This window comes from Lagopus muta, chromosome 6, assembly GCF_023343835.1.
Source record: "Lagopus muta isolate bLagMut1 chromosome 6, bLagMut1 primary, whole genome shotgun sequence".
Classification (NCBI taxonomy): domain Eukaryota; kingdom Metazoa; phylum Chordata; class Aves; order Galliformes; family Phasianidae; genus Lagopus; species Lagopus muta.
In genome coordinates, this window is record NC_064438.1 from 15,434,749 (window position 1) to 15,456,915 (window position 22,167).

At 40.4% G+C, this 22,167-nt stretch overlaps 1 protein-coding gene across 9 annotated transcripts in view; it reads right to left on the minus strand.

The window, feature by feature from the left end:
* The window catches only part of TSPAN4 (tetraspanin 4), a 390,254-nt gene that overhangs the window by 244,894 nt on the left and 123,193 nt on the right, over positions 1 to 22,167 (minus strand). For 5 of the 9 annotated variants that reach the window (XM_048948853.1, XM_048948861.1, XM_048948856.1 and 2 more), the window contains one exon: positions 11,502 to 11,583. The exons of the other annotated variants lie outside the window; for them this stretch is intronic. The gene's annotated coding sequence lies outside the window, so the exon portion shown is untranslated. The remainder of the gene's footprint in view (positions 1 to 11,501; positions 11,584 to 22,167) is intronic. 9 annotated transcript variants of the gene reach the window in all.

Sequence of the window (22,167 nt, forward strand, 5' to 3'; positions counted from 1 at the left end):
ACAATACCAGGCAATGCAAGAGCTGGAGCCTGCCAGTAATTGTTATGTTGAAGGACTTTTCAATCAGCCTACAATGGAAGGTTCAAGTAAGAAAGCAAAACTAAAAGCTACCACATACCATCCCAAATCTCTCTCCATCCCACCACAATTCCTACAGGATAGCAAGCTCTCAGAAAAGTATGACTTTCCCTTAATAACAGTAAGAAGTCTTGTACTTTCAAGATATTGATTTTTTTGTTAAAAAGGAAGTAAATAAGAATCTGCCCTTTAAATCTTCCAAAAAATTGACAGAGAACTCAATCTGGTTTGCTACAGCACTCAAACCTACAAGCATGTTCATAAAGTGCTTATTTTTTTTGCACCATTCAGGAAGTATGATCTGAAACACTAGCTCAAGATACAAAAACAGCATATACAGCTTTACTGAAATCCAGAAATGAAGCCACAAGGATTTAAAATTGTCTGGAAAGCAAGGAACAATAAGTCAAGTGAGCAGTTATCTTCTGTGGAGAACATGAGAGACTGACAACACGTGTGGGAAGCTTTATTTCCTCCTTCAGCAAGGCCAGTTATACCCAAATGCCTTATCACACCAACAACTGTAGGTGGACAGGGATGAACAGAAGATGCACACTTGGAAGGATCTAAATCCCACAATTCCTAACAAGAGGAAGGAATTAATAAAACCAAATGACAAAACCAAATGACTCTGCAGCTTGTTTTTTCCATGGGAAAGAATAAACCAGCTAGTTTGTGCTATCCAGAATTGTACTTTCCTTTATACTCAGGGCTTTTGCAAAAGGAATCCATTTCTGGACAGGAGACCAACATTTGCAAAGAAATCACATGCCACACTAGCTAACACTGTTCTCTTGTTAATAAATTAGATTAACAGCAGAATAGTTCCTCTTTGTAGCCCCATCTTGAGAGGCATTTCTTAAGAGGGAGGCTTCAACTTGCTCAGCCATCTTGAATTTCAGGCTTCACCAGGCTTCTTGTAAGCAATTACTCCAAAGCATCTTTGTACATGTTGTGTTCTTCATGGCACTGTGATATATAGAAGGTCTTCCCACTTAGAAAGCAGTTCTTACAGAAGGGAGAGAAAACACAAACCATTCTATCACATCTCCAGATTGGAGTTTGAACTCTTTTTGACTCAAGATTTTGTCAGAGACACAACAGTAAGAGGTAAAGGAGAAATACCATACTGTATGGCAAAAGTGATGACTGCCGTCAACTGGGATACAGGCAGTACGGAGAAGAAGCAGGTACAAAAGAAGGAAAACTTTTACACAAAAGTACTTGGTACTTGTTTGACTACCAGTAAAGCATGCTACCTTTTTTCCAGATGCAATATCAAACAAATACCAAATATCTTCAAGATATGCTTTATCACAGACTTCTTACAGAACAAGGAGACAGAGGGAATACCTGGATTTTTCTCTGTGCAGAATGAACAATCTTGACAAATACATTTAGTCTTTGGGCTAAAATTAATGTTCTAGGACTTCTGCTAGCATGCACACGAAAATGTGCCTCAAGGAGAAATCACTGGAGGCGGCTCAGCTAGGAGCAGCAGCTCCACACACTTTACCATTTCAGATTCCATTGTCCACGTGCACTAGATGAGATGAGAATCTCAATACTCTCCCATACTTGTTATATCCCCTGGGTTTTTCCCACAGAGTTCAAGGGAGCTCTCTCATGACTGGGAAGATTTTCCTTGCAGTGAAAGTCTTCACTTTCATGAACTTAACGCCATGGTCAGGCTTGGTATGAAGATAGCCTACAATAAACAATCCTTGATAAATGACCTAGCTATCCTTTTCTCTCTTCTAAGAGAAGAGCTATTTCTCTCCTTCAGCTTCGCTGGCAGGTCACTTCAGATCAACCCTGGAACTGAACAATGCTAAAACTATAAAGATTACCCCCTATGGTAAGGAGAGAAACATTATTACATGCCTGGGAAGAGAGGGGTCAGAGAATTGTTGGCCAACTAACATGTTAAAGTCTTTTAGGACTTTAAGACAATGCAGCTCCCACAATTGTCCCAGATATGCACCAAGTACCATGACAAACATCTGTCACATGGGAATCTTTTTTGTTATCCCTCCACATTTGTTAGAGAACTTCATATTAGCAAAAACACTTGTGCTTATATGGACCTTGTTACTCAAAGTGCTTCGGAGAACACTATACACACAGACAGCTTCATAACACGCTCACTGCTTATTTTCTGTAGTTAAGTTTAAATATTATGTCTTCTGTTGGAATACTACAAAAAAAAAAAAAAAAAGAGAGAGGTCAGCAACTGTTAAACAGAATTTCATCTGCTGTCATTTATCATACTAGGCTGCATTTCAAAGAGCGATATGAAATCAAGCTTGTTGAAATTCATTCATGACAAATGCTTATTTCCTGTCTCTGCTTCAATTTTATAGCGACATGCCTGCCCTTATTAGATTTAGTACCTGCTGAAGTCAAAAAGAAACTTAAAGAAATTCAGAATGGCAAAGGAGATCTAAATCTTTGACACACACACACATCCAGAAATCCTAACTAAGGGCTGACTCAACAGAGGAAACCAGGACAACTCTTCATCTCAAAAGAAGTATCTTTCATTTGCACATCATCAAATGTAAAAATTACTGAAAATAAAAGAAATAAAACATAACATTGCTGTTACCCAAAGCTCCCTTCAGTTTTCAGGAAGTTTCTATGATCAAATTCAGCAAAATTCAAAACCAAACCCAGAAAACCTACAGCTCGCACACACTATTCAGGTCAAACGAAGTCCGTTGATTTCATTCCAAATTAAATCTGAATCAACAAAAAAGGAGAAGGGATATTGGGACTGAGATTACAAACTGACCTTGAATCCCTCAAAACCTTCACAAATATTATCTCTGCTTTTTCAGAAAAGTTAGACCCCACTGGGAAATTAAATAGAAACACAACATGCGTTCGCACTACAGAAAAGGACTTCCACAATGTTAACTTTCTTAGCAGCAGATAACTAACTAGACTGGAAATGCATGGTATGGAGCACAACATTTGCTCTTGGTCTACCTTTGCTACTCTGATACTGATAACTCTTAAGACCATTTTAAGATGAGAGAAGCGTTAGTGATTATGGTACTCAGCATGAAGAGCCAGGGAACAAATAAATTCCAGTTTAGCTTCACATCAGGAGCTAGTATAAAAACTGCATCACAATTAAGGCTGTAGTTCCACATTATTATTATTATTATTATTATTATTTTTTACCAACAGCACATCTGATTTAAGAGTGCTATCCCTCCCTCTCCTTGTGCACGTCTGCTCTCCTCACAGCAGAGTCCACTGCTGCCTTACTTCAGCTGATTCAGTTATTTGCATCGCAACACTCTAATTTAGAGCTGTGAAATCATGCAGCAAAAGTAATGCAAACATAAATAAAGGAAGCTTTAATGAAGCAATGAGAACTTTCACCAGGTTTTTTAATCTAGCTCTGTGCTGATCATGGCTTATAACAACTTTTTGACTTCAGGAATCTGTTTGTCATTTGGGTCCAGGAGGTGAGTCCAGAGAGACAGTGACATCTGAATAGATCACCATGTTCGTTAGTTACTCACTGGGTGCAAAGCAGTGCAGTTATTTTGGTCAATGTCATACACTAGTATGTGTATCATGTTTCCCCCTTAGCATAAATGAAAGGTGATGGTGAACTCTCGTGTGTGCGCAGGCTATTAGTTTTAACTATCTGCAATCCAAGCAAATGATCTTGGAGTACGGCAACCTTTCAAAGCAATCAGGACCACCTTCATATTCCAACTAATCTCAAATCAGACCCCCTGCAATTTAACTATAGGCATTGCACACAAGCAAAAAAGACCTCCACACAAAGTCAGTTCTTGGCCAAGTACAGACTCACCAGAACTACAAGTAATGGAAAAAAAGAAAGCAGAATATTGAGAACATAAGAAGCGGTGGTTAAACACACAGTGAACACAAGGTTGTGTATCAGCCCTGTGCAGATGAAAGATCTTCTGGATGCAGAAATGCACTTCCCAGAGGCAGAACCCGTGTGCTCAGGCAATCTGAAAGTTTTTCCCAGCTCTTGTTTATTTAGCGGACATTTCCCTTTGCTTTCTTCCCCCTTCAGCCCATTAATTGGAAACAGACATGGTATCTCACCAGATTTCTATGAATTTTCATTCAGACAGCCATGAAAATGTAAGGCATTTAGATGAATGATACCAGAAGGGCAAAAAAATTATTTTTCTCAGTTTTAGATATTGCTATTCTGTCCACAGCCTTAGTTACAATGCAGCTGAGGGCTGCCCTGTTCCTTCGCTGACCTTGGAGAGAGCTGTGGGAGCTGCTTTGGGGCTGAGCCTCTACTGTTTCACCCCGGCTGAGCTACAGCATCAATCCTAGAGAGACAGCAGAGCCAACGTGCTCAACAGTTAGTGCTTCTGGACAGGCACAAATAATTCACGGGCCAGTGGGTGGCCACAACAGACAGCAACGTCTGAGCAATGAAGGCTAAGTTCTCCACTGAAGCGAATGGGGACAAAGTGACAGTTAAAGTCAGCAGAGCTCAGCTCTGGAGAGCAGGGAGCTTGGCCCATCCCAAGCCACTCATCAGCAACTCATTTCAACAGGACCTTGCAGCTTCCCTCTATACTCTCTCCTGTTTACTCTCCCTTTACCAGCATTTTTCTTTCCCTCAATATTCTTCCACTGTCTTTCTTGAGTCTTTTCCATTAGGTACACATCAGCCCCTCAGATCTTTCCTCAAGTGACGCACTGCCTTCTCTCATTTTCTGAACCAAGTATCTTTGCCAGTCAAGAGATGTTTCAACATTTAAACTCTCCTGTTACAAAGAGATGGAACAGAGGTTGGGAGTTTTGTGGAGTCAGCACGCAGATACGCAGTACAGCGTTTCAATCTGAGGTGCACAGTTTTAGATGAAGAGGTGAGAAAATTGTTAACTTCTGTTAATTTAAATAAAATGAAAGGATGCAATTTTGAACCTGACTTGTTGTCAGCAATACTCTCTGAGCTACTGTAAGCAAGCTGTGAGTTACAGAAGCAATGCCAGATGTAATCACTGCAGGCCCAGGTATGCTTAGAAATTAATCAGTGGCTACTTCCAAGTGGCTACTTGAGTTCAGTTTTTACTTTTATTCCAGAACACATGTCCTCACGGGGTTTTATATCAGCACAATTAACTTAAAGTAGCTGAACCAGGGAAAAATCCAGAGGTAGACTGATTTTAGGATTAACTTATCACACAGAAATCTTTTCTCTAGGCAAGGAGTTGACAAAGACAGCTGCTTGGTGATGCTCACCCAAGTCAAGCAGAATATAAATATGTATCTCTGAAGAAGTGCATTCCACAATATTATTAATAGATCTTTTATTCTGGTTTGGCAAGCCAATAATTTAAACTGGGTTAAAGGAAACAGGCTCTGACATCACGTCAACTCTGTCAGAATATATGGGTAAAAAGAACAGCAGGTAAGGACTTAAGCCAGGCTCCCATCTCTCACTGAAAGTCTAAACAGAAGAGTACAAAACTCTACTAATTTGAACACCACCAAGAAGTTAAAACCAAAGTAACAGCCAATAAAACACATATGCTTTTAAAGAGGGGTGCAGGCTGGGCAAGATAGCAGAGCGAAGGATTAGATGATGCACTACACATGCTGTATGACTTGTTGTGGGGTTCTTCATGCAGACTTCTCTGCCTACAGCACAGAGTTCTTCTTTCCTCATCTTTTCCACCACTGCAACGTGTCAGCTTATGTTGGCAGAGCTCTGGTTAGCAAGCAGCTGATTATTCAGAGCAGCCTCTCACAGCCCCTTTGCTTAAAGGAAGACGTTCTCATGATAAAATGTCCATTAAATGTATAGTTGTGCTGTCCAAAAGCTGCCCACCAAGTACAGCAACAACAGAAAATGTATAAAAAGCACAGGCAAGAGATTTTTTTTACTGCAATCCCACTTAACTGCTTTTTGTGACACAGGCCAGGCCTGGAAACCTATTATCCCAGAAACAGCAGCATTTTCCAGATGCATTACACCCATTAGCATCACCTCCATAAACATAGCTCATGAGCGTCTCCAAGGAGTTTAAAGGCCAACTTTTATCTACCACCAGTGAAGTAAGGCAAAGCCAGCTGAGACAGAAGTCCTCCTTTCAGTGCCTTCCACTCGAGACTCTTGTATCAAGTTTTCAGAGATCTCTAATACCATTTGTGCAGCTGAAAGTGGCTCACTAACACACCTGGAGTTCTCTTGTTCCTGAGATGACGCCAAACATCAGACTTATTCAGCACTCAGGGATGTGCAGCATCCAACGAATGCAGAGGATGTGTCCACTCATTTAAGAAACTAATTAGGGAATAATGAAAACCCTAAAATTCACATTATGAACCGAGTTGATCAATTTTGTCCTGTTTTTCAAGACAGTAAAAACCCACATCCTAAACCAGAAAGCCAATATTCAGTATCAGCATGCTAATATCATGCTGAATAAATGAAAAAGAAGTTCTCTGTTGTCGGTCCTTTTATCCATCACAAGCCAATCCCTGTTACCACTGCTTTTCAGCAGCTCAACTCTATCTTTTTAGCACTGCTGTTACAAGATGGCTTGACTGCAACAAACATGAAATCAGTTGACGCAGAAAAGAAATACTAACATCAGGTTGGACTGAAAAACAGACACAAGTACAAAGTCTCTCAGACTGCAGACACACCAAAGAACTGCAGTAATACAGGGACTGATCTGTAAACAGATCTCCATTCTGCACTTACTCTGGGCTCCTAAACTTTCCTCAGCCTTCCACAGTTTTAAGCACACAAGCGACCTACCTAAAATAATGTAATTAAAATAAGCAGAAATTCAATTATCCTACAGAAAGATTTAAAGCTTTCTATTATTTTTCTCAAACAGCTGAGCTCTTTTTTTGGGTGCTGCATACTATTAAGATACAGAGTTTATATTTGTAGAGCTCAGTTTTAGGTTTTTAGACCTGTGGATATTCATTTACTTACAGGAAAATATACTTCAAAGCCTGCTCATTTCATTTACCTTACAGCTTTCTCTAGTATGAATGAAAGCTTCCTCATAAGGGTAAAGATGAAATAAGTTTTTGATAGTCAGCAAGATGTGTGTATTCTGAAAGGTCATCAAGCCTTCGCTTCAGTTTAAAAGACAACCACACAATAACGGCTCTTACTCCTTCAGCTTATTTAGCAAATTGGATACCACTGCATTTCCCTTTACCAACAGCACATATTCAGCAGCAACACCAGAAGGTATTTTAAATTACATCTGTCCTATGGTGTTACAGCTAAATCTGCTCTGGGAGCAGGACCAAACTTCATCTCTACTGTGCTCCTTCTCAGCAGTGCTGCCCATTCAGAGACTGCAGAAGCTGAGATGTTGGCAGGGCCAGAGAAAACAAAGCTCAGCTTGAATTTCAGGTCCATGAGGTGTGCAGGGCTTAAAACTGCTTTGTAGGATTGAGGTATAAGCAGCTTAGCATGGAGAGGCTGGGATATTGTCTGTAATCAAATCTAAACCTCCTGAGCACCATTTTGTCCCAGCCATGATCCCAGATTTCTCCTTTACTACAAATTTGACACTCCAGCCTGAGTTCACATTTTATAGGGGAAAAACACAGAGTAATGAAAGGAGCTCCTGTGTTTCCTGTTTAACATTTCAGTCTTCTCAAGGGTAATAAAACAAGATCTTCCTACAACAACAGATAAGTCAGACAAATAAAATGTCAAGCTACTTTAGAAATAAGCTAGTCAGGATAATAGAATAAATCTCTTGGGTAGCCATTAATTGCATTCCTTTATGCATTTGGCAAAGATGCTGCCAGAGGATGTATGATAACTAATACAAAAAGAAGCTCTATTTTCGTATCTCTTCTTTAAAGTGAATTTAGTGCTGACAAAAAGGTACCTGATTAATATCTGGGGAAATGAAAACCTTCCACACATCCTCAGGAGAAGTGCTACCACTGACAGTTCTATTAACCAGCAGTAGCAGAGACTGCATGGTCAGACAGAGGGAGCCCTGCACCAAGGTTCCAGGGCTGGGATCCTCTTTTCTCCAGCCTACCAAGTCATCACCGGGGCAAACTTGCTTCTGTTACACAGATCTTCCTTTCTGCAGTGCAAGGTTAATCGCACTTCACAAATCATTGAGGTCTACCAGCGCAAAGCCCTTTGAAAAAGCTCAGTATTTTTGTTAGTAACAAATTCCCAAGCAACACCTATAACATAAAGGGAATAAATCTCCACACTGACCAAATTAGCAGCTAGGGTATGAGTGCAGCAAAACAGACTACAGCCATATTTGTTCCCTTGCACTGCATTCTGCAAAGCAAAGATGACAGAAAAAGCCCATAAATAGTTACTCAACATCACAAAACAAGAGCATATCTCAGACTAAACTTTTCCTATTATGTTTTCTGAATGATTTGGCATTGTCACCCATAATACAGCGTGGAAATACTGCATTGCTCAGCCCCTATTTTTGATTAACCAGTGCTCTGGGAATTTCTGTCTATTCTCAATCTTAATTAAAAGTTGTTATTCCCATTTCCAACGCATTGCTTGCTGGCAATTAAATCTATTTGGAAAATAATAACTTTTTTCCTCCAAAGAAATGATTTGCTATTCAAGTAGGCCTGTTCAGTTCAAAAGTTAATTCTGATCCTGTCCTTTGCCTAGATGGTGCCTCATTTCCCAGTGACCCCAAAGGAATTGAAGAAAGTTTGCATCTCTCAGAAGGTAATCAAGACTTCCATAGAAGACTCCAATATGATAATGAAAGCTCTTATGGCAAGCCCTGCTTCTGTCTTGAGAACATATGGATGTGCTAAGCAAAACTCCCCTTTATGGACCATCCACAGGATTTTTGAGGACTGTCTGGCAGTCCGTTTCATCAGGTGTGGTTCACTCCTTGACTGAGGTGCACACAGATGAGCGCAGAGGAGCTCTTGGTTTGCAAATCTTTTCCTCGGGCTCAGATTTCTGATGCTGTTTTTACATTATAGTCTAAAATCAAGATTTCACCTTCACGACTTCTGTTGCCATTTATAGCTGGAAAAGGGCTTCTCAAGTGAGATTTTCACTTCTTATTGATTACAGCTGTCAAAAGAGCCTGCAAACTTTCTCCATCCTGTCAGTCCCAAGGTATTTAGCATGGCAAACCAGTCTCCTTGTCAGCAGTGAGCCATGAAGAAAGAAAAGCTGACAAAAACCAAAAGCCAGTGGGGAGAACAAAGCATTACTCCCCTCCACAATGACTTCATTCCTAACATCAGGCACGTGGGTAAAATGCTTTCTGATGGTCATAGGATCATTTTAGATCCATCAGATAGTCTACAACCTGACAGCTTGTCATCTGTGCTCCTTGCCTGTGTGCAAGCATTGCAAGGACAAGGGCAGACATTTGCCTCAGTGGCAGAGAGGGATAGAAAGATGTCGGCATGCCAATTTCCTGCACTTGCGTGTGGGCTCTCCTGGCCAGAATGGCATCTTGGCTAAATGCAGACCGTGTGATTTCAACGACTGCATGTTACTTTGGAAGTTCGCACTTATTTCATACGATACAAACTACAAATACTATATCCACAATCAATTACATTCACCATCAGGCTGAACAGGTGCCCACAGCACCTTCTGGTTCCCTAGAAGACAGTAAAAGAGTTTGTCTACAGCCTGAAGACTCAATACAAAAAACTCTCTGCAGAGAAACACATTTTCTTTTCCTGTGATATTACAGAGCAGTGCTGTGTACAGTGCTAAGGACAAAGCAGCGAACGCAGCCTTAAGTTCCTAAAAGCTGTATCCTCTGAATTAAACAGTGACCCTAAATGATTTTAGTAACAAAGCATACAAAGAAGCCTCCTACTCTTCTCCAGTCCTCGCCTACTGAAAGCTCCGCTGGACTTAAATACGCAATCATTTAAAAACAACAGAATTGTCAGTGGCAATGCAGAGGCTTGGGTCAGTTCAGCCACTGAAAGCCTGTTTTCTGTTTGCTGCACCCTTTTGACTTAGATCTATAATTCATTTTGGGAACTGAAAGAAAAGTTTCTCAAGTGCTAACACAGTAATTCAAAAAGCAAATCAATCCCATGGCCACTCTCCAGAATTAACCTGCCTTATCTATCTGTTTAGCCTATACTAACAAAATAGCCCTCCTGAGCTACTGTGACAACTGCAGCAATGTAGTCCTTCACAGACAACACAAAGCATGAAGAAATAGTTGATACAACTGTCACAGAGTAACTATATAACACGGACCTTAAGAGCCTTAATTCCAGTTCAAACTAATACAGAAGTCATAGATAAATAGAAGCAAAGAAAATACCTTTTCTCCCAAAGAGCCACATAGTGAGAGCTCAAAGAGCTCTGTCAATGAAAATCAAGTAACACAAACACTCCTGATAGACACCAGTATGAGAATACCTGAGTCAAAAGATAGCCTTGTTAACATCAGGTGCAGGGCTCCAGTTCCCTGTCACAAAACAGGCCTTGGTCAGCTCCTCAGTGAGCATGAGCTGCAGAAGTCCACGAACCCATGCTGATTTAAATATGTGCCTACAATTCTCAGTTAGAGCACTCACAGTGCTGTAGTGATTGCTTTTCTGAGTGTCAACATTGAAATCCAGTGTATTCCCCCATTTCAGGGTCTGATAATCTGTGAGATTATCCTAAATGGATGTTTTAGGAACTTGTTGCTGGGTGATCGACCTTATGTTTACAAGGACAGTGCTATAAGGCTGCAGCACTTTTTCTTCCCCATCTGTTTGTTTGTGCTTCTTATACTACAGCATGTTTATCAACACCAACACCATTTTTATAACTGGATTGGAGGGAGTGGAATATATATATATATATTTCCTTCTTTAAGCACAGAGATTATTTTTAAAAAGATGCATCTTGGGAGGAGGGAGTGCGGAAGAATGAATTTGGACAGATTTCATGCATGACTTCAGTACACAGGATTACTTTAAAAAAACAACAACAACAAAAGAAAAAAAAAAAACAGTGAAGTTTCATAATATATCAGCCTTCACCACAAAAGGAAAATTGATACGGCTTGGAAAGAACAGAGTTGCTCTCAGTAAACGGCACCTGCATCACTAGAACTTTGGTTAGTTCACCAGTAGTACTATGAGGAGAAGCACCTGGGATAATAATTTAGTGTTCACTGTTCCCCTCACCCAAAAGACTCAGCACAATACTTTTGCAGTCTATCCCACTTCAAAAGAAAAAAGAAAACAGTGCACACACCAGTTCATCCTGTACAGCAGTAAGCAAAAGCCCTGCCATCAGACCGATCCATTACATCACACAGAGGCTGCTGGAAATCGGTCTTTTCCGTTCTTTGAAAAGCCATGTGCTGAAAGCCTGAAGTCAAAATGCAATTAACTGCTCAGAACTTCATTATAGATCAATAAATCAATAGCAGCCATTCACATACCTGATGCAAGAATAGGAGTTCAGAGTGCCCAGCAGTATCCCTGTTGACTTGGTGGCCTCTGTGTAGCGGGCAAAGAAGGGATCTGCAAAACAGGAGCCTATGTGTCAGAAGCCACACGTGTCTTTTGCAAAATGCAAGGAAAACAGCTTCCTCCAACCATGTCTCTTGGGAAGGATGAAAAAGGCCGAGCCCAAAACAGACCCTCACTAGCTGGCCTGCGTCCTTGCATTTAAACCTAATAGAAAAAAATAAATCCCAGCAAGGGCTAAAATTTCATTACCATGACTAATGTGATGGTGGATGAAACCCTTAGTTTCATTCAGGCAAAGTGTCTACAACTGCTGACAGCAGTGGCAGCAGAGCATCGTGTTCTCATGCCAATGGGAGAAAGCTCTTCACGTTCAATGGGACTTGAGCTCCTTTCAACCACAGGCTCTTCTGAACGTCCCACACAGAACATCTCCACTCAGAAACACGTTCAAGCACTTAATTAAAGCAGACATCATTACTTCTCTGCATAGTTTGAATCACATTAAACACTGGATGAGATATGAGCAAGTTATGGGTTTGAGACTCAAAAAAGACAAGTACATGAATTTTACACATACAGAATATGTAATCCACTATTTTAGGGAAAAAAAAGTCTGAAGTAGTGAAAGTACAAGAAAGTAACATAGTCAAGTTAATCTAATGAAAAAAAAAAATCAGCTTCCTAAAATCAAAATGTTTTCATTAGTGGGAGCATGCTGTGCAGAAGAGAAAGGCGAATGCATGTAGCACTGTGGGGTGAGAAGACACCTGACATCAAGACTCAATGCCAAACTAACTGCAGGAAAGCTGGAGGCTAGAAATACTTCTATAAGCAGCCAGTGCAAAGTGAGCCATCAGTGCAGGTGTAGCTCATAAATCCACTACTCAAACACACATATGATGAACGATTTATCCAGCGTTTCAGTCCCAACGGTGTAGAAAAACAAAACCTCCATCCCAGGTCAAGCCATTGCCCTCACAATACTCTGTAATGAGATTTAGCTTCTTCACTTCACCACGATAAAATCACATCCTCAGTCTCTTTTCATGTACAAACACATGACACTTCCAAACACCACAAACAGTCTTCTCAAAACCCTCTAGACACTCAGCAGGTGCAGATGTTAGATCCCATTCTGATGTGGAAAGTCTGTGAATACCAGCAGGCTTTAGGAGGCAGCTTGGTGATGCTTCCCTTACTCCAAGAACCCAGAAAATCTGAGAATAAGAGATCTATTAAGTGCTGTTGCCCAGGCTCCTCAGCTCCTGTCACCCCAGTTGCAGACTGGCTGGAATGCTTTGAAGGGAAAATTTAAGTGGAGAACGTTACAAACAGAATAACATGAGGTTTGATATCAATGCAATTACACCAGTTATTATTTAAGCTGGGATTAGTCCACTGGGGGTGATAGGAAACATCCAGATTGGGTGATTAAGAGTTCAGACTAATCCACAAAGACAAGATGCTAAAGGACCTAATAACTGGCTAAAAAGAGTAAGATCAGAGAGTGATTTAACTTCACCAGAAGGCCTACAAGGCCTTTGACACTCATTTTCCCTGCAGGCTTCCCTTGCCTCCATTTCAAAGTCACTGAAAAGGGTGAACTTCAAACACCTGTTTCAGCTGAAGAGGATGGCACCAGAGGGTGTTTTATTCAACCAAACAGATTCTACAAGAACAAACACAGATGCTCAGCACTCCTATCCTCTACTTCAGGGGTAAGAAAAAAAAGATCTGTACGTTTTAATTACTGAAAAAATGAGATGGATTAATTAGGTTAGACAGACAGAAGAAATAGGGCCATTCCTTCCTATTTAAGCACACTGTTAGTTATGGATGAGTACCGAGAAGGAAAGAATGTCTACTGCATAGATTACACAATTCAAGTACAGTACTATAATAGCTTTCAGATAAGAAGCAGTCCTAAAAGAGGAAAGGAGATTATGAACCATTGATTGTGCTGATGGGTCTTTACCCACTTTTGGACACTTCTGTTATTTAAAAAATAGTATTACTGCATCAAGCTCAGAGCTTAAGGCCATGTAAGATTCAAACTCTGCGTTCCTTCAACAGCCTCTTCAATCTAAGATGCATCCACTGTAAAGGAGTAGAATATTCACAACTGGAAAATGTGTCTGAAGTCTGATTTTCCAGCTGCTCTCAGCAGAAGATTTTGCAAAAGTGAGGCACAAACAGGAGAGCACACTGGGAGAATTCTACAGCCAAGAAAAGAACATCACTGGGAAAAAAAAACACTGAGTAACATTAAACTTGGAATAACTTTCTCCACAACATACTTATCCAAAGTTTCTGCTTTGTTTCTGTTCCAAGAAAAATGATTTTGTGCCCTGTTTATCACTTGATCTGGCAGAATATAAATCTCTCTACTGAATTTCCTTGGCTCATTCATAGAGACCAACACAATTTTAATTCCTCTGTTGCAAATCCCTGTTGTGTTTTAGTACAGCAATCTACATACAAAGATACAACTGACTGGGCTGATAGCTTAGAATAAATTCTGAACTCCTGTCTGAAGCCAAGGAGAAGCTCTGCTGCCCACCTAATGAATCATAACAGTAAGTCCACATCACTGAAATGGCTTCTTCCCCTCTACATTCTTTTAATCATTTGTTTTATGAACTTATTTTTTCATGTCTGCCAGAACACCAGACTTAATAGGGAATGTCAGCATCTATTTTGCTGAACATTTTTTAAACCATACTTTCAGCATCTAAATATTAACCATAAAGTTCTTCAAACTTTTGGGATTTTTAGCTCTTGAATGTTAAGTGAAGGATCTCTTTACTATCATCAACTACATTTTGCTACAATTGCTTGCTCTGCTAGTCCATTGCTATGGCTGTTGACCATTCACTCAGAGTAGCTCACATTATCATAGATAATAAGCTAAAAGCACACACAACTTCAGGCTTACTTGACATCAATTACACAGTGACTTCTCTAACCTCTGCTATAGAAGCTCACTTCAACAAAAAGCCTCTGAACTCACAATTATGTATTCAGCTTTACCAGCAGCAAAAGCAAAACAATGTTTAAATTCTGTGTTTAAATTCTGCTTCTCCTCCTAAAAGGCAAAAAATGCTGAAAATGTTCGGCTAAATGATTTGAAAGTTTTTAAACACAAATTATAACACAAATGATACAAATGAGATTTCCACCATACCCTAAATGCAACTAACAGGGAACTGGGTGCCTCCTGGGAGGGAAGATGTCTCTGGCATAAAGCCACTTTGCCCTGCTCCCAAAGGCTGAGCCTTGGCTGAATCTAGAAGTAAAAGCAAGTCTGCTCTAACTGATTGAGACCACTAGGAAAAAATAAAGCCAACAAAAAAGGAGTGGTGTATGCTCCAAACCTGGATCAGGAATTACCTGACCAGGAGCAATGCAAGCCACAGCCCTTGCCTTTGCAGCTGGAGCAGCTCCTGGATGGAAGCATGAACAAGCAGCTTCATCCTGCAGGCAGTTTCCACCCAGGAGTGTGGTTTGAAGCAGAGGGGTTAGGTAGCATGACTGCAGCATTAACACACACACACACACACACACACACACACACACACACACACAAACAAACAAACAAACAAACACAGCAGCCAGACAGCCATTACCCTCCAGCCTTCCCCGACATGTGAGACTCCCTACCTAAAGAGCTTGTCATAAAACAATGTATTTATATAAAAAAAGGTACTGGCACACTGAAAGCTCTATTTTTCAAGAGGATTTAAACTGGGTACATTTTCTAGTTTGTGAAAGATTTCCGTTCGGTGTTATTAATTGGATTGTTTTCATTTCAAGGGGTGATCTATTGACAAAATACTTCTGCCATCAATAAAGAATAATCAATTCTGACACTTCTGTGGAAAAAGAGACCACCAAAAAACACATTTTGATTCAAGAACCTGACTGTCCACTGACATTCCTGCTGCTAAGTATTCTTTGAGCATGGTGCTGTCTACTGCCTGAAAGCAGCAACATATACTGCACCTACTACCATAAGACAGCTTAAAGCCTGCAGTATGAAAAGTCAGTTGAATCTGGAATTCCTTGAGGCACAGAATCCTGTAGCTGACTTTCACTTTCATGTATATCCTTTCCCGACTATCTGCAGGGATCCTCAGGGATCACATTCCTCTGCATCTCCTGGAACACCAGACCAGAAAGAGAAAGGGACTGAGTTTTCTTTCTCTTCCTCAGCAAAAATACATCAACTCCTGATGGTACCAGGATCCTGCAGTCTACTATTTCATTAAAAAAAGAGGCAGGAACAGGCTTCATAGGCTCCCAGATCTAACATGGCCACTTACATCTTTTCCCTTGCACTGCCTATTAGCTTTGCATAGGAACGACTTACATCAAAACTGCACAGAGGTTGTTCACAACTAAGTAAGAATAAAGCTGAGGCTAGTAGATTCATTACACAAATAATACATCCTGGCAGCTCAGTCAGAGGTGCAGCAGCATGGAGAACAGGACATCTTGATTGATAAGAATTCACCCAGGAATTCCAGAGAATAAAACCACGTTTTACCTTTTCTTATTTCCTCATCATATATAATTTAGTAACAGATATGTTTAAACTGTCCAGAAGCCAGAACAGTTCTGAGGAAAACAAAACCTTACATCAGGCTCCTGAAGGTCACAGAAACAAGACTGCAAGGAGGTGAGGATATTACTCCTGTCTGCAGTGACCCAGCAGTCATCAGAAAAATGACAGGGGTCTTCTGCAATACATTTTAAGCTTCAGTGAGTGAAAACAGAAAGATTATAAAATGTCAAGTCAAATCAATCTTTTGCTTACACGGAGCAAGTAATTTATCTAAGGAACATTTGAGGTTTTATAGTCTTATCTGATGCTTAGAAGACATTAAAATAACAAGACAAGGCAGGTGAATCCCACCCCAGTGCCTGGCATCAGACCTCAGTAAGCAGGAACAGATAACAGGTGAGAATAACAGAGGAAAAATGTGGAAGGCACAACTTACGTCATTTATAGCATAATACTACAAGACTAAAAACCTATGTTATTTTATTGGAGACTCCATTTCTTGTGACGATTTATGGGTGAATAAAAACAAAAAAGTTTTGTCATTCACATTAAGTTCTGTAGCAACAAGCTTGAATTTCAAGAGGGAAAAAGAGAAAAAAGAGAGACAGAAAATAGAAGAAAAGTAAAGCAATCCCTGCCAAGAAGAACCAAGATACCCTGATAACTGAGATTAGAGTAGATAACAACAGGTTCAAGCTGTAGATTGTGAGGAAAACAAGTCAAGTCTCAAATTTGATTACCCCAATACCAGAAAGTGTCCTGGGCATCCTGCAATTGGCAATACCAGGTGAATAGGCTGCAGCTCTATGCGTGCACAAAAGTCTTTGATATGTCTGTGTTTAACCTGGGTTCATCAGGGGCTCTGCAACATCTCTCCATCTTCTGGGGGCCTGGCTGCCCATGTTCAAGTCCAGCTCTGGAACAACGTAACCAAAACTTGAGACTGGATTGCTGTGAAAGTGCAAAACACTCTCACCCAGTTTCAACTCTAATCTACCTTTCAACCCTGCACAAGGATGAAGAGCTTTCATTACAAATTAAGATGGAGCCATGCATATTGCAAGATGATTCCTTTCATTGGAGGTGCTATGTAACAATATTTCACAACATCTTCTTTGTCACAAAATAAGTCTCCAAAAACTCTACCCCACAGGTTGTATTACTAATTTACCTTTCCCCTATTATCTAGGTAAATTGAAGCCATTACCTAATTAGTACTAACTATCATTCACCTACATACTCTAATAGGAACACTCTGGGTTATACACAGGCCAATTACCTGCTGAATAGTACAGCATCTTGTCACAAAACCATTCAAAGTTCAGCAGACAACTCCCTAGACAGTGAAAAGCTTTTGTTTTCAGAAAGCTGTGGTGTCAGTGGAGTGAGGTTGATCAGTCTGCCATGAGTTGCCCACATTAAGATAGTTTATTTTGTAAATCAGTAAGATAATTCCCATCTCCCCCCCGGCATTATTACTAGGATTATCACAATTATGGTCAAAGTACTGAACCCACCCCCATGGGGGTTGATTACCTTCACCCATGCACACACTTACTCTTACGCACACACAAATACATGACTTACACACAAGGTAGGAGGAAGAAAGGCAGTGTAAGCACCTATCTTAAGCCAAGCTGTGACCACAGGGCACCTCAGGTTCATGCCAAAAACTCCATAGCATTGCTCTTAATCCAAGTCTCACATTCAAATTTCAAGTATAGTCCGACTTCGGTCCTCAACCAGATTTCTCCTACCCTTCCTGTGTCTGAGAGGTTTGTGTAGTCAGATACCTTTTAAAAGCACCCTTTTGAAAAAAAGCTACCTCGCCTGAGGAACAGACTACTAGGAAAAGTTGAGACCTGATCTTGCTGGTGCTCAGATTGCCACGAAACAGAACAGCCACTCTTAAGAACACCACAATGAATTTGTAAAAATTAACATATATAAAACAGCCTATTTCAAATGAGGCATTGGCCATGTGGAGATCACCACAAAAAGACCAAGTGTGTCTTCTCATACCCAGGCACTGTAAAGAATTTGTAAGTAGATCAAAAAAGACACAAACTTCACTTATGTACAAGTGGAACAAATCCGCATGCGATGTTGGTCCTCCTATCACCCCCTAACAGGGATGAATTACAGCAGACAACAGCACAAAGCTGCAGCAGCTCTCCTGGGTGACCTGAGAAATCAATGACAAATGAGCCCAGGCCTCAGCTTTTAGAGGGCTGCTTGTCAACAGAGGGATGCAGCAGGGAAGGACCGCCAAAGCTTAAAACACAATTCATACAGTTCACTTTGCAAAGCAGCTCCTCACATCTCACTGGTAGCACCTCGTTAGCACTTTGTGCTCACAGTCTCGGAGCACAGGGCCAGCCCTCATTGCACATGTGCTGGTTCCAAAGCTAAAGATGTTTCAGGCCCCAGGGGTCCATGGTCTGATTCAGCCACAACATCAGCGCAGTCCCCAGAGAGAGGAAGCACAAGATAGTAGGGGGAAAGGAATAGGATCCTGATGAGGTACACCAGAACCACCATTCATTGGCCCACCAGACTTAAGACAACTAATCCACAACCAGAACATCAAACACATGCCTTTTCTCCTCTTAATTGAAATGATTTCTGGGAATTGCTCTCCAAATGTTTGCTTTATACACCAATTTCTTTATGCTCCTACTTAAAATACAGGAATATACAACGAATAAGTGTTAATCTGCACAGAGCAGCGAGGGTGCTGAAAAATTAAAATCCCTTTCTTTGACATTGTGCATGCAGAATATTGTCACACTAAGTGTGCTTCTGAAAGCGTGGACAAGTTGAACAACGCACTCTGTGGAAGTGTAATTCTTCAACAGACTACAGATATATGCGACCTCCAGTTAATTGACTGACAAATTATTACAGATCTGGGAAATGAAGGCCAGGATGAGGAAATTTTTTCTCTCATTTCTATCACCTTCACCAGTGCATCTTCTAACAGTCCCAGGGTTGCATTTTACAAGCTGCTAAAAAAGGAAAGGCAGCCACTTTCAAATTTATGAGGAGCCAAGGGAATCTACTGAGTGCCACCTTTCTCATTTCATTCCTCATGCCACTGGCATAAATTGGGTTCACAGCCTGCTCCCTCACTTAACAGCCCTATGTTTCCTGCATTCATATATCTCCCTCCCTGCTAGTTTTTAATACCATTTACCAAGATTCATTTCTTCTCTGTTGCCTTTCTCACTTCAGGGTTCTGTTTACAGCCCAAAGAGAACTCAGGAAAACAAAAAAAAGGCACATTCTAGCTTTTCTGTTTATGGTACCAGGTCCTTAGGATAGGCACTGCACTTATCCTTCCCTCAGGCTGAAGACGACTAAGTGGAACAATCTCCATTAAAGACTGAAAATGCTGCTACTTAAACTTGGAAGTTTGTAGTAACGTAAGTGAGTTGCTTGTACCACCAACAGTTCGCATGCACAAGACAAAAGGTTAGTTAAAATTTTTCTTTCCCCCATACAGTAGTGCTGTACATAGGAAGAGGGCCAGAAAGACTGGTTATTAAGAGATAATGACGGTATAAGGATGCAAAAGTGTTCATTTCCTGGCAGGCATTTGTTTCTAATTTCCTGAGTTTTCTTCATATGCTTTTACAGTGTTTAAATCCATCTGTTGAAGTTTCAGATGCACAGAGGTGCCTAATACAATTCCTATAAGAAATACCTCAAGGCCATTTGATGTCATGAAGAAACAGAAACATTTACCACCAGGTGGCCTGAGTTCTCAGTTACAGAATTTTGCACCACAAGCACCAGCACTCTAGTGCTACTAGCAAAAGGTAAGCCTGCCAAGGTAGAAATAATACTCTGGAAGAAGAAAAACTACCACAACATGGCTCATAGTGAAGGCAAACATTTTGCAGAACAACTTCAAGCCATGGCTGAGAGGCTCATCCCTGCATGGAACCAGACATCATTCAGAGCTTGCTAACAGCTGCGTGGATTTCACAAAGCCCATCTTTTACACTTATCTCAACATTGCTGTCAAGGCCAAACCCCATTCAAAACAGGGAAATGTCTCTAACAGAGCAGAAATTAAACATAAGGTGCCAAGCAACATGAAAAAGTTCAAGTGAGGTGACAACCCAACTATTTATTATAACAGGAGTGAAGTGTTGCATTCTATCGTAATATAATAAACCCTAAATATATATTATATTTAGCATGGTTAGGTTGTGGTTGGACTTGATGACCTTTAAGGTCTTTTCCAACCTGAGCAATTCTATATCAATTACATGTGGTTTTGTACAAGGCCAGTTCTGTACGGGGTTATGCACAATACCATAATACCAGATGAAATGCACTGAAATTACTGAAGTAATTCCCAAAACTGATTTTGATAGAAAGAAGAAAATAAATGTCAAAGTTCTAAGCAGGTCTCCAATATTTTTGAGATGCAAAACTATACCTCAGAAAGATGTGAATTATGAACTCAGCCTTCAATGAGTTACTCATTTACCTTTAAAATATGAACTCACTCAAGTATTTAACAGTAATTGGTGACCAGTAAGCCCTATTTTGTTAGGAAAAAAAAAAAAAACACAACTTCTCTGTTTAAGCTCTTAAAAAGTGGCCAGGAATTTACATGGGAGGTTCCTAGCACTTCTTGCAAAAAGTATCTATTAAATAACGCCACGTTACACACCATTAAACTGAAGCATCCTGAACCAAGATGAGCACAAACTTAAACCAAGCACAGAGAGATGAAATTATCTGCCAAGGTCACCTGATTTTATTTTATTTTTTTTTTCCTGAGAGGCAAGAAGAGAAACTCATTTCTGACACAACTTTATGCCCTGACCAGCAAGACCTCCAACATTCAGTCTTGGATTGATTAAGGTCATATGTATTAATGTGAAATCTGTCCTCCTTCCTGAAAAATGTATGCAGATCTATCTCATGACTTACCCAAGCAACTGTATACCATAGAAAAAAATGCACGTGCATAAATCAGAACCGAGTCAGCTCAGTGCTATGACTGTGCTCTGTCCCTAAGAGAGAACACCATCATGGGTGGAATAAATGTCCTATTGTATTTATAATGAAGCTAATCAATTTTAGGATTAAAAACTAACCTTGTCCAGAATTTTGATGAATCACATGGCACAAATTCCAAGGACTCTATTGTTAAAGAAGCTTTTTTTTTTTCTTTTAACTGGAATTTCAATAATTAATCATGTTTTAGGGTAGTTTTATTTCTGCTTATCCTGTGGCTTATCCTTTGATGATCTAATTTACATTTATAATGATCTATTCCCCTGTGGATTAATTGCTCGTGTTATTTTTTCTATTAATCAGATGTCAACATTTGCATTACAGATGACTGTTTGCATTATTTTCACAACACTAAATCTGGCAGTATGGTACTAATGATAAATACTTAGCTCAATTCTAGGGGTGAATTAGTATCTGAGCCCTTTTAAACAAAAGCATTATTAGGATCTTGCCACTCTTTTGAAGTAGGCTGATGAGTTTGCAGTGCTATCCACGTGTTTGTTATTTATAATTCACTTTTCTTCTGTGAACTGTAAACACACAAATATTTAATTCACCCATTGCTGTTTGACAAGCCCTGAGCAAAGGGCAGACAATTATGAATCTGAGGCCACCGCTGACATTCTTCTCATGTTTCCGTGTCTCTTTAGAAGTTTCACACCTCCCAGCTTCTCACTGCAAACCCTCTCAGGATGCTATCAGGATGCTGGTGCTTGAAAAGCTATTTTTGTAAAAACTGCTTACTTGTCTTAAGGAAAAACAAAAATCATCAGTGTTGGTATAAACCAGTTCAATTGTTGGCCTGAGTTGGTTCCCTACTTTCTAGCACAGCCGGGCCAGAGGAGCACACCCAGGTCCTGGAGAAGTCACAGACTGCACATTTCCCCTCCTCCTGGATGGGTGGCATGCCATCTATACCTGACTTGAGGTATGCTCATACCTCATACCATCGAGCTTGCTCATAATCCCTTCCCCAGATGAGATTCAGATATGTAGGCAGACAAGGAGAGAAGAGCCTGGTTTCAAGAGCAGTG